We start from the raw sequence: 8,412 nt of genomic DNA, 5'->3' as shown, positions 1-8,412 counted from the left end.
GTGTTAATATTTCTTGTTTTTGTCACATCCTATTTAGGTTTCAAAGTGCTCTCAGGAGCCTCCTTAAAATACCAAACCTGTTTCTCCCCTCTTGAGTAAATTCATGCACTTCACTAAAAACAAACAAAATCCATCAAAGCACATCTTTGTGTTTATAACTCAACTCCTATGCCTGCGACTTCACCATCTGAGCCCTTTCCTTTCTCTGGCCCCTCTTCCTCCCTGGAGAATTTTAGGCTGACATGGAATAGGGGAGGAGCGGATCTGACCCCGGCTACGGGTGCAGCACAGGCATCCATTCTCTCCGCACATATTTTGCTGAGTGGGTGTGGGGCATTTCTGCATAAACTTGTAGTTCACGAGTTGGTTAGTATTCTGTCTTCTGCCCAGGTCCGTTTCTTTGCCCTACTTTACATCTAACTTCCCCCGGGTTGGGTTGTGTGCATCCACAATTCCCAACGCTTGAACCTCCCTTCCCCTGGGCCTGACCTAATTCTGGGTGTTGTTTGGTTTATTTCCCCACTTTTGCCAGCGCACGTGGGTCTTCTGGGAGCTTCACTTTTGCTTCTAGGGTGGGTGTTGGGGCTCACTGGGGCTCGGAACACGCGCCTTAAAGCAACCACGACCCGCTCCCCCCACGGAGCCCGGGGGCCCCAGCTCTGCGGGCGCAAGGAGGGGGCGGGGAGTAGGGCCCGGCCGGGTGAATCACAGGGCGTAACAGGTGCCGCAGCCGCAGCTGCGCCCGCATCCCGCTCCGGCTCTAGGGATGAGGTTTTCTTTTCTCTAGGTTTTTTTGGAGGGGGGGAGGAGACTCCGGGGGCCAATGCAGGCCGCGGTTGTTCATCGCCTAGCAACTGGCGGAGCCAATGGGAAAAGGCTGGGCCTGCGGCGCCGGCGGCGCGGGGGCGGGGTGGGAACCTTGCGAACCTGCCGAGGCAGGGGGTGGCCGCGAGGGGCGGAGCGGAGCCGGGCCGGGGGCGGGGAAGGCGGGAGCCCGAGGCCGAGGCGGGGCCGCGGGCGCGAGGCGCTGCGTGCCGCCGCGCCTGTGCGGGCCCTTGGGGCTGCGCGAGCCGGTCTAGGACAGCGAGCGGTGCCTCCCCGCCGCTCTCGGGGGCCGTGACGGTGAGAGCCCCCCCCCCACCTCCGCGACGGGGATTGTGACGCGCCCGCCCGCAGAGGGCCGGGGGCGCCGGCGGGGCCTGGGGCGGGCGCCGGCGGGGAGCCGGAGGGCGGGTGCGGAGGTGAGCGCCGGCACCTGGCTCGGCGCCCCGCTTCTCAGTGAGAGGCTCGGCGCGACCGTTGGGGCCGTTGGAGGAGGCGGGCGAGCCTTTGACCCCGGCCGTGCCTGGAGGAGGAGGTGGGAGGTAGGTGCCAGCTCGGGTCCGCTCCCGCCGGCGGTTGCAGCGCTGCGCCCACGGGAGGGCTCCGGACCGCGGAGCCCAAAACCTTCTCCGGGATGGAGAGAGGGTGGCGCCCGGCGTGGGATGACGAGCGACGCGGAGACGTGGGGGAGGAAGGGATGGCTAGTTTGGGGCTGCGGTGTGTCGCTAGCAGAGGCTGCGGGGTTTGCGGGCTTCGGGATTTGTTGGGGCGAGCCGCAAGAGGCAGTCCTTAGAATGAGTTACTGAGTGGCCCGTGGCCGCTGCAGGGGACGAGATCTAGTTAAAAGTCAAGGGGAAGAGCTTACATCCTCTAAGAGTCAGGCGAGTGTGAAAATATTTTGGTGTAGAATTTTACAGTCAAGAATGGTAAACCGAATTGTGAGCTCCCTGCCCGCTTTTGGGCCAATGCTGATCGCCCTGTTTTGCAAGTCACTTGGGCCCAGGAAATGGAATCCGCTAAATAATTTGTGCTTAGCACATGTAATGTGGGGATCTTTAGGTTGTTACCTCATTTCAAGGTCCATAGTTGTGATTGCCAAAATGTCATCTTGCAAGGCCGATGATGTAGTTCTTGTTGAATCGGAGAGAATTGAGCTTTCCCTTTGGGGGTGGGGAGCATGATGGGGAGAGGATTAGACGAGGCACTCCTCCAAGAGTGGATCAGAAGTGTAAGAAGCTACCTGCAGTTTAAGATTGTTGAGCTTCCCTAACAACACAGATTAGAGTCTGTCTCTCAAGTTGCTTGTGAATGATGGATGCCTTGGAACATTGCGTTGCTCAGGAGGGATTGGTCTCCTGTTTAGGCAGAAGAAAATCCTGGTAGTCTTGATCCTAAACTGAAAAGTGGGTGTGACTTGACACATTTAAGAGACTGAATAAAATTTGAAAAGGATGAGCGATCTGGAGAGAGACAAAAAAATGCTTTTAGAGTTAAACTTTAAGTCAAGCTCTCTTGAAATTTAGAAGAAGTTAGAGGTAGATTTAGGGACTTGGATTCAGTCAGCAAAAGTAATCCATCAAAACTCCTCTCCTAGAGCTATCATAACACAGAGGGCTAGGAAGCTTACGGTATTCATTCACACTAAACAAGTAAAAGCTGATGACCAATTTGACCCTCTGTTGTGCTTGCTGTCAGTGAAAGTTCCTCAAACAAAATGGTTCTTTGAAAAGAGGATTAGCAGCTGATGGTTAAAATGAAGGCTCTTTTGGTGACTTGTGGGGGGCCTTTTCTTCCCTTTCCCCATCTGTGCGATGAAGATAAAAAAGCCCCAGGATTAAGTAACATGGGTGAAGCAGCTTGAAGATAACTGCAGAGACTGTTATTGTAGGATGAAATGTGAAGATCTCCTCATAACACATTGTGCCTTGTGACAAGACTTGTTATAGCACATTCCCTTCCAGACATGCTGAGGCGCTATACGAGAAACTACAATGTTCACTGTTCAGATGATTTGTCAGAAGCCTGAAGGCCAGCACAAAGGTTATATTCTTGGGTTCTCCAAAAACCTGACCTAGCTGCTCTTTGATAAAGCTGGATATGACACGGGTTTTATTAAGGTAGACATTTGAGTGTCTTCTGTGTACTACGCACCTACAGATTAAAAGAGAGATACTGCCCCAGAATTGTGTGATTTTAATTCATTTCCCATCCTTAAATTGGAGGCATTCCAAAGCTTTTTAAGTGATTTTTTTGGGGGTATTTTTTACAATAGTTGCGAATATGTCTTACTGGTTTGACCATTTGCTCAGGACACAAAGGGTTTTGATCCTATGATGGGCTTTTTTGTGTCTTTGGTGATGGTGATTATGATTAGCTGGTAATGAAGGTACATGTTAATCTTGAATTCACAAGTTAATGAGATGAGATGGAATAGAGAAGTGTACCATTCTTTATTGCTAATGGAGGACAACCTGAAATCTTTACTTTTGGTAGTGGGTCAATAGTATACATAGTACCAGCAGATGTACTGAATTATGCTTTAATAAACACTAACAGAGCTGCTCCTTGCCAGGCCTGAAGAGAAAAAAGATGAGTGTTGCCTTGAGGAGTTTGTTTTTAGGAAATTAACAGTGTAGTAAGGGAGAGAGCAAAAATAGAAAATGAAAATTGCAAATATGAGAAGGCTTTAGAAAGGAGAATTTCAGCTGTGTCTTGACAGAAGAGAAGGAGTTCACCTGGTAAGTGCATGGTGTCTGGTTCTGCCCAATATACTGTTGAGGAAGTCCTGGTGGATTGGTTGTTGGAGCCAGGTGGGGTTTGTGAGTGATAAGGTTAGAGAACACGGCCGTGACCTTTGACCCTAAGTGCCAGGGAACCTTTGAAGGGTATTATCCAGGGGGAATTATATTTGATTTTTAGAAGGGTATTTCCACCAAAATCAGTAATTTGAATAATCTGAAAATGTTCTGAGCATAGATGGTCTAAGTAGCTTCTGAGAGACATCAGCCCTACTCAGCAATTAAATACTTGAAAAATATTTTATTGAAGCCCCCAGAAAATTGAGGAAAACAGAAATGATGACTCATACAACCAACCTTTATTGAGCATGTTTTACTTTTAAGATTGGGGGAATAGGGATACAAAGATAAGTAAGTTACAGCTTGCGATGCGGTAAGAGAAATAACAAAATTATAATGCAGTACAGAATCTAAGTGTCCTAAGGGCCATTAAAGAAAAAGTCAGGTTCCCGCAGTGTAGGAGTCTGAGATGAGAAAAGCCACAAACTATCTTTCCCAAGTTAAAAATAAGTTCTTAAGTAGAAGTTAAACTACAGCCAGTTAACCAGTGATGTTCACAGCTCTCATGTTAACTCTTCTTCCCACATTGCCCTCCCTCCCTCTAACTCTGCTGAGTCAAATTTTGGTTTTGACTATCCTGCTATTAGCTACGCAATCTTGGGCAGGTTACTGTTGGACATTATCTTCTCTGTGCCTTAGTCTCATTTGTAAGTTAGGAATAATAATACTTCATAGGGTTGTGATTAAATAAGAAAATATGTTAATGTCCTGAATGGTGCCTGGAAAAATAACTTACATTTATCGGGTATTTAATATTATTTCTATTTGATATAAAAATGCTATAATTGATTAGGAAATAACAAGGGCAGCATCTTTTTTTGAGGTGCTAGTGGATACGTGAGCATCTAATAAACTAATAAAGCCTTTCTACATTTAAACAGGTCCGTTTTCACATTCCGTGAAACTAAGCTTCATGAGCACATGATTTATTGTCTCCTTTTCTTATTTGCTGATCACTTTTCTAATATCTGATTTTCATTTTTACTGTTCAGCTTTGTCATAAAGTCACTAATGGCCAAATCCACCATATTTTTCTGTTCCCATCTCTCTCTTTCATGGTATTTGCCGCTGTTCATCACCCCCCACCCCAAGAGTTTCTTTTCCCTTGGCTTCCCCCCCCCGTTTTTTATCTCCTATATCTAGGTCCCCTTCACTCACCTGCTGCATGTTGATGTTCTTTGGGGTTCTTTCTGCTGCCTCTTTTCTCTGTATGGATTCAACTACCACATATATGCTGATGACTCCTAATTCTGCCCTGACGTCTTTTGATCTCCAAGCCCTAGAGTTTATCCCTATTTGAATGTCTTATGAGGGCTTCTCTAAACGCAGCAAGTTCCACACTGAGCTCATTATCACCACATACTTAACCAGACCCAATTTTATTCACCTTACTCCTCTGTTCTCTTTAAGTGACTCTGTTCTCTGTCTAGTACCAAAGACTGATTTTTACATGAGAGAATAAATGCCTCCCTTTTGTATACTAGTCATCGTGTTTGTCAGTCCAACTTCTGAAGTATTTATCTGTCCTTCACAATTCTCATTGTCATGGCCAAGTCCATCAACCAGGCCCTGACCATTAATTGCCTAGTTAGGTATAATATTTTTGTGCCAGGGCTGCTAAAAATGGAACCTTAATGTTTTGGAAACATCAAGTTGGGAGGAGATTGCTAGAAGAGTATTGCTCTAAAGAAATCATAGCACTATATATGAATTTAAAATCATGTATAGAGTTTGACGAGTGGCCATTAGCTACTTACAATCCAAGGTGGGTACCAGCCATTGCATATGCTTTTTATCTGAAAGTTAGTCTAGGTTATAAAGATCCCAGTCTTGAGTTTGTCAGTCCTTTGCCAGTAGATTATTTGCTTGTCTGTGCTTTCCTATCCATAAGTTGGCACCTTTAACATTATTCTTTTATTCTGTATCCAAGTTTTAGAAGTATCCTTGCACATGAGATCAAGAATATAAACTCCAGAAGACATCCTAGAAATCATCAATAAATACAACCCATCATCAGCTGTGTTATTTTATAATGAAGAGTTGGGCCCACAGAATTTATATCATTTACTTGGGATACTTCTTGAGAGTCAAGAGAAGGCCAGGATCTGTGAGACTTTGGAATCATAAATAGCTCGTTTTTATTCTTACCTTCCATATTATTAAATAGCTGCGTTTTTATTCCTGCCCCCCCCCCCCAGGTTTGTAACTGGGCAAGTTACTTAGTCTCTCTGAGTCTCAGATTCTTCCATCAATAAAATAGTGTTCTATCTCCTCCTTTCTGGGGCCATTGTAAGGATGACATAGCTGATGACCTACATCACCTGAGAGTTGTTGTCTCCCACCAGATTCTTGTAATTAACTAGTACGGGAGTTCCAGTTTTTCACTCCTTATCCATGGATCCTGTGTAGATCTGAATGGCTTCATAGACCCTCTGAAACTATAGCCAAAACTACTTGTCTTTGCACTTTTAAGGGAGGAGAGTCACTGGGTTTGGATTCTGTGACCCAAAACAGTTTAACCCCTGCCTTGGCAGTTGTCAGGCTGAGGACCCAGGGCTCTTAGTGTCTCATAGCCAAGATTGGGTAGAATTTAGAAGTGTTTGACATAGTTGAGGAGCAGTATATATATATTTTTTTAATTTATTTTTTGTTTTTTAAAAGATTTTGAGACAGCATGCACACACGATGGGGGGTTAGAAGCAGTGGGAGAGGGAGAAGCAGACTCCCCGCCAAGCAGGGAGCCCGATGTGGGGCTCATTGGGGTCCCAGAACCCTGAGATCATGACCTGAGCCAAAGGCAGCTGCTTACCCGACTGAGCCACCCAGGCACCCTTTCTTTTTTATTTTATTTTTTTAGTGTAGGCTCCACATGGAGCCCAACGCGGGGCTTGAACTCATGACCCTGAGATCAAGACCTGAAATGAGATGAAGAGTCGGACGCTTACCTGACTGAGCCACCCAGGCACCCGTATATTTAAAAAAAAAATAAAGGACTTTAGGTACAAAGAGTTAGTTACATGGCTTGCCTTAGAACACATTCTCATAACTGATCTATTTACTTAGTTTTAATACTAAATACTACCTAACATAAGCTAGGACCTTAACAATAATCTCTATGTGACCATATGGACGCGACCAATCCTTTGCTCTGTTTGCCTCACCTGAGGCAACTGTTTACTGACTTTTTTTTTTTTAAGATTTTATTTATTTGAGAGAGAGAGAGAGTTGGGAGAGGAGCAGGAGAGGGACAAGCAGACTCCATGCTGACTGCAGAGCCCGATGCGAGGCTCAATAGCCCGACGCTGAAATCAAAACCTAAGCCGAAATCAAGAGTCAGTCGTTCAGCTGACTGAGCCACCCAGGCACCCCTTGTTTACCGAATCTTATATACATTATTCCCTTGGTATCTTTTAAAACATAGTTTTATTGCATCTATGAGTTTTCCAAACACATACACAATTAACACCCATGTTACATGCCCTGTCTTCTGAGGCGCTTTTCACTTATTACAATCCTGAAATTCATCCGCTTAGTATTTGCTGACATTCCTCTAGATTGTGTGTCACTGTAGTTTTCTGATTGCTGCATAATATTCCGTTTTGCATATATGCCACAGTTTATTCATTCTCCTGTTGATGAGTGTTTGGGTTGCTTCCAGGGTTTGCTCTTGTGCTCCTTGGCTCCTGTCAAGAGTGCCACTGTTTATGTTCATGCCTCTCGGCGCTTAGATGCAAAAGTTTCTCTTAGGTTTATACCTAGACATGGACCTGCTAGGTTGTGGAGTGGGTGAATAGGATATATGAATCTCACCTGCCAAATTTGTTTTTCAAAGGTTCTCCCACCCTCCAAGGTTTAGTAAGCCTTAGCCGGACAGTCACTAGGACTGTTATTTTCAACCCTCATCTAGTACTCTGGAACACTTTTACATTATTCCTAAAATCCATTCTGTAGCACCCTTAAGTAAGAATTCCTTTTGGTATTCCATATTCTAAACTGCATAAATAGACTAACTTCTACTGAAGCACATTCTATAGAGTATAGCCATCTGATGCATCAAATTTGATGCATCAGAATCTCATGGAGGTTCTGTTAAAACACTGATTTGTGGGTCCTACTCCCAGAGTTTCTGAATCTTTAGACCTGGAGTGGGACTTGAGAATTTGCATTTTTTTTAAAGATTTTATTTGAGAGAGACAGATTTTATTGGAGATCATGACCTGAACTGAAGTCGGAAGCTTAACTGACTGAACCACCCAGGTGCCTGGAGAATTTGCATTTTTAACAATTTCCTAGGTGCTATTGATGCCACTGGTCCTGGGACCACAATTTGAGAACTATAACTGATGATTGAATTTGGGCTGAATCATTGAAAAAGCTACTACAGATACATGATTACACTATTACAAATTCATGAGTTGTGGTGGGGCTTTTGTTGTTGTTGTTGTTATTTCCATGGTCTTTACTACATTTAGTAATAAAATACCAACGAATGGTAACTTTTTTTACTTGGACTTCTTAGCTGATTTTCAGCCTTAAAAAGTAAGATAGATGTTAAAACGGTGTTTCTTTTTTGTTCTTGATCCTCTTATAAGAACATGATGCTTTCCTACATGTACACTGGAAGAATTTGAAATGGTGTACTGTCTCTAAATTGTCATGCTCTTGATTCATATACTTAGGCCCCCTTGCTGCTTCTCTGAGCTGGCACCAATCAAGATTGAATTGAAAGCCC

The 8,412-nt window shown here is 44.8% G+C and overlaps 1 protein-coding gene across 7 annotated transcripts in view; it reads left to right on the top strand.

Moving 5' to 3' along the window:
- The first annotated feature begins 969 nt into the window (after positions 1-969).
- Positions 970-8,412, top strand: part of LOC113911269 (SSX family member 2 interacting protein) — a 41,309-nt gene continuing 33,866 nt past the window's right edge. For 6 of the 7 annotated variants that reach the window (XM_027573668.2, XM_027573660.2, XM_027573651.2 and 3 more), the window contains exon 1: positions 970-1,122. The gene's annotated coding sequence lies outside the window, so the exon portion shown is untranslated. Of the gene's footprint in view, positions 1,123-1,195; positions 1,365-8,412 lie in introns of those variants that run through there. The other variant, XM_027573636.2, reaches the window with a different exon arrangement.

Source organism: Zalophus californianus, chromosome 4, assembly GCF_009762305.2.
Source record: "Zalophus californianus isolate mZalCal1 chromosome 4, mZalCal1.pri.v2, whole genome shotgun sequence".
In the NCBI taxonomy this organism is placed as follows: domain Eukaryota; kingdom Metazoa; phylum Chordata; class Mammalia; order Carnivora; family Otariidae; genus Zalophus; species Zalophus californianus.
This window is presented reverse-complemented; position numbering and strand designations above follow the sequence as displayed.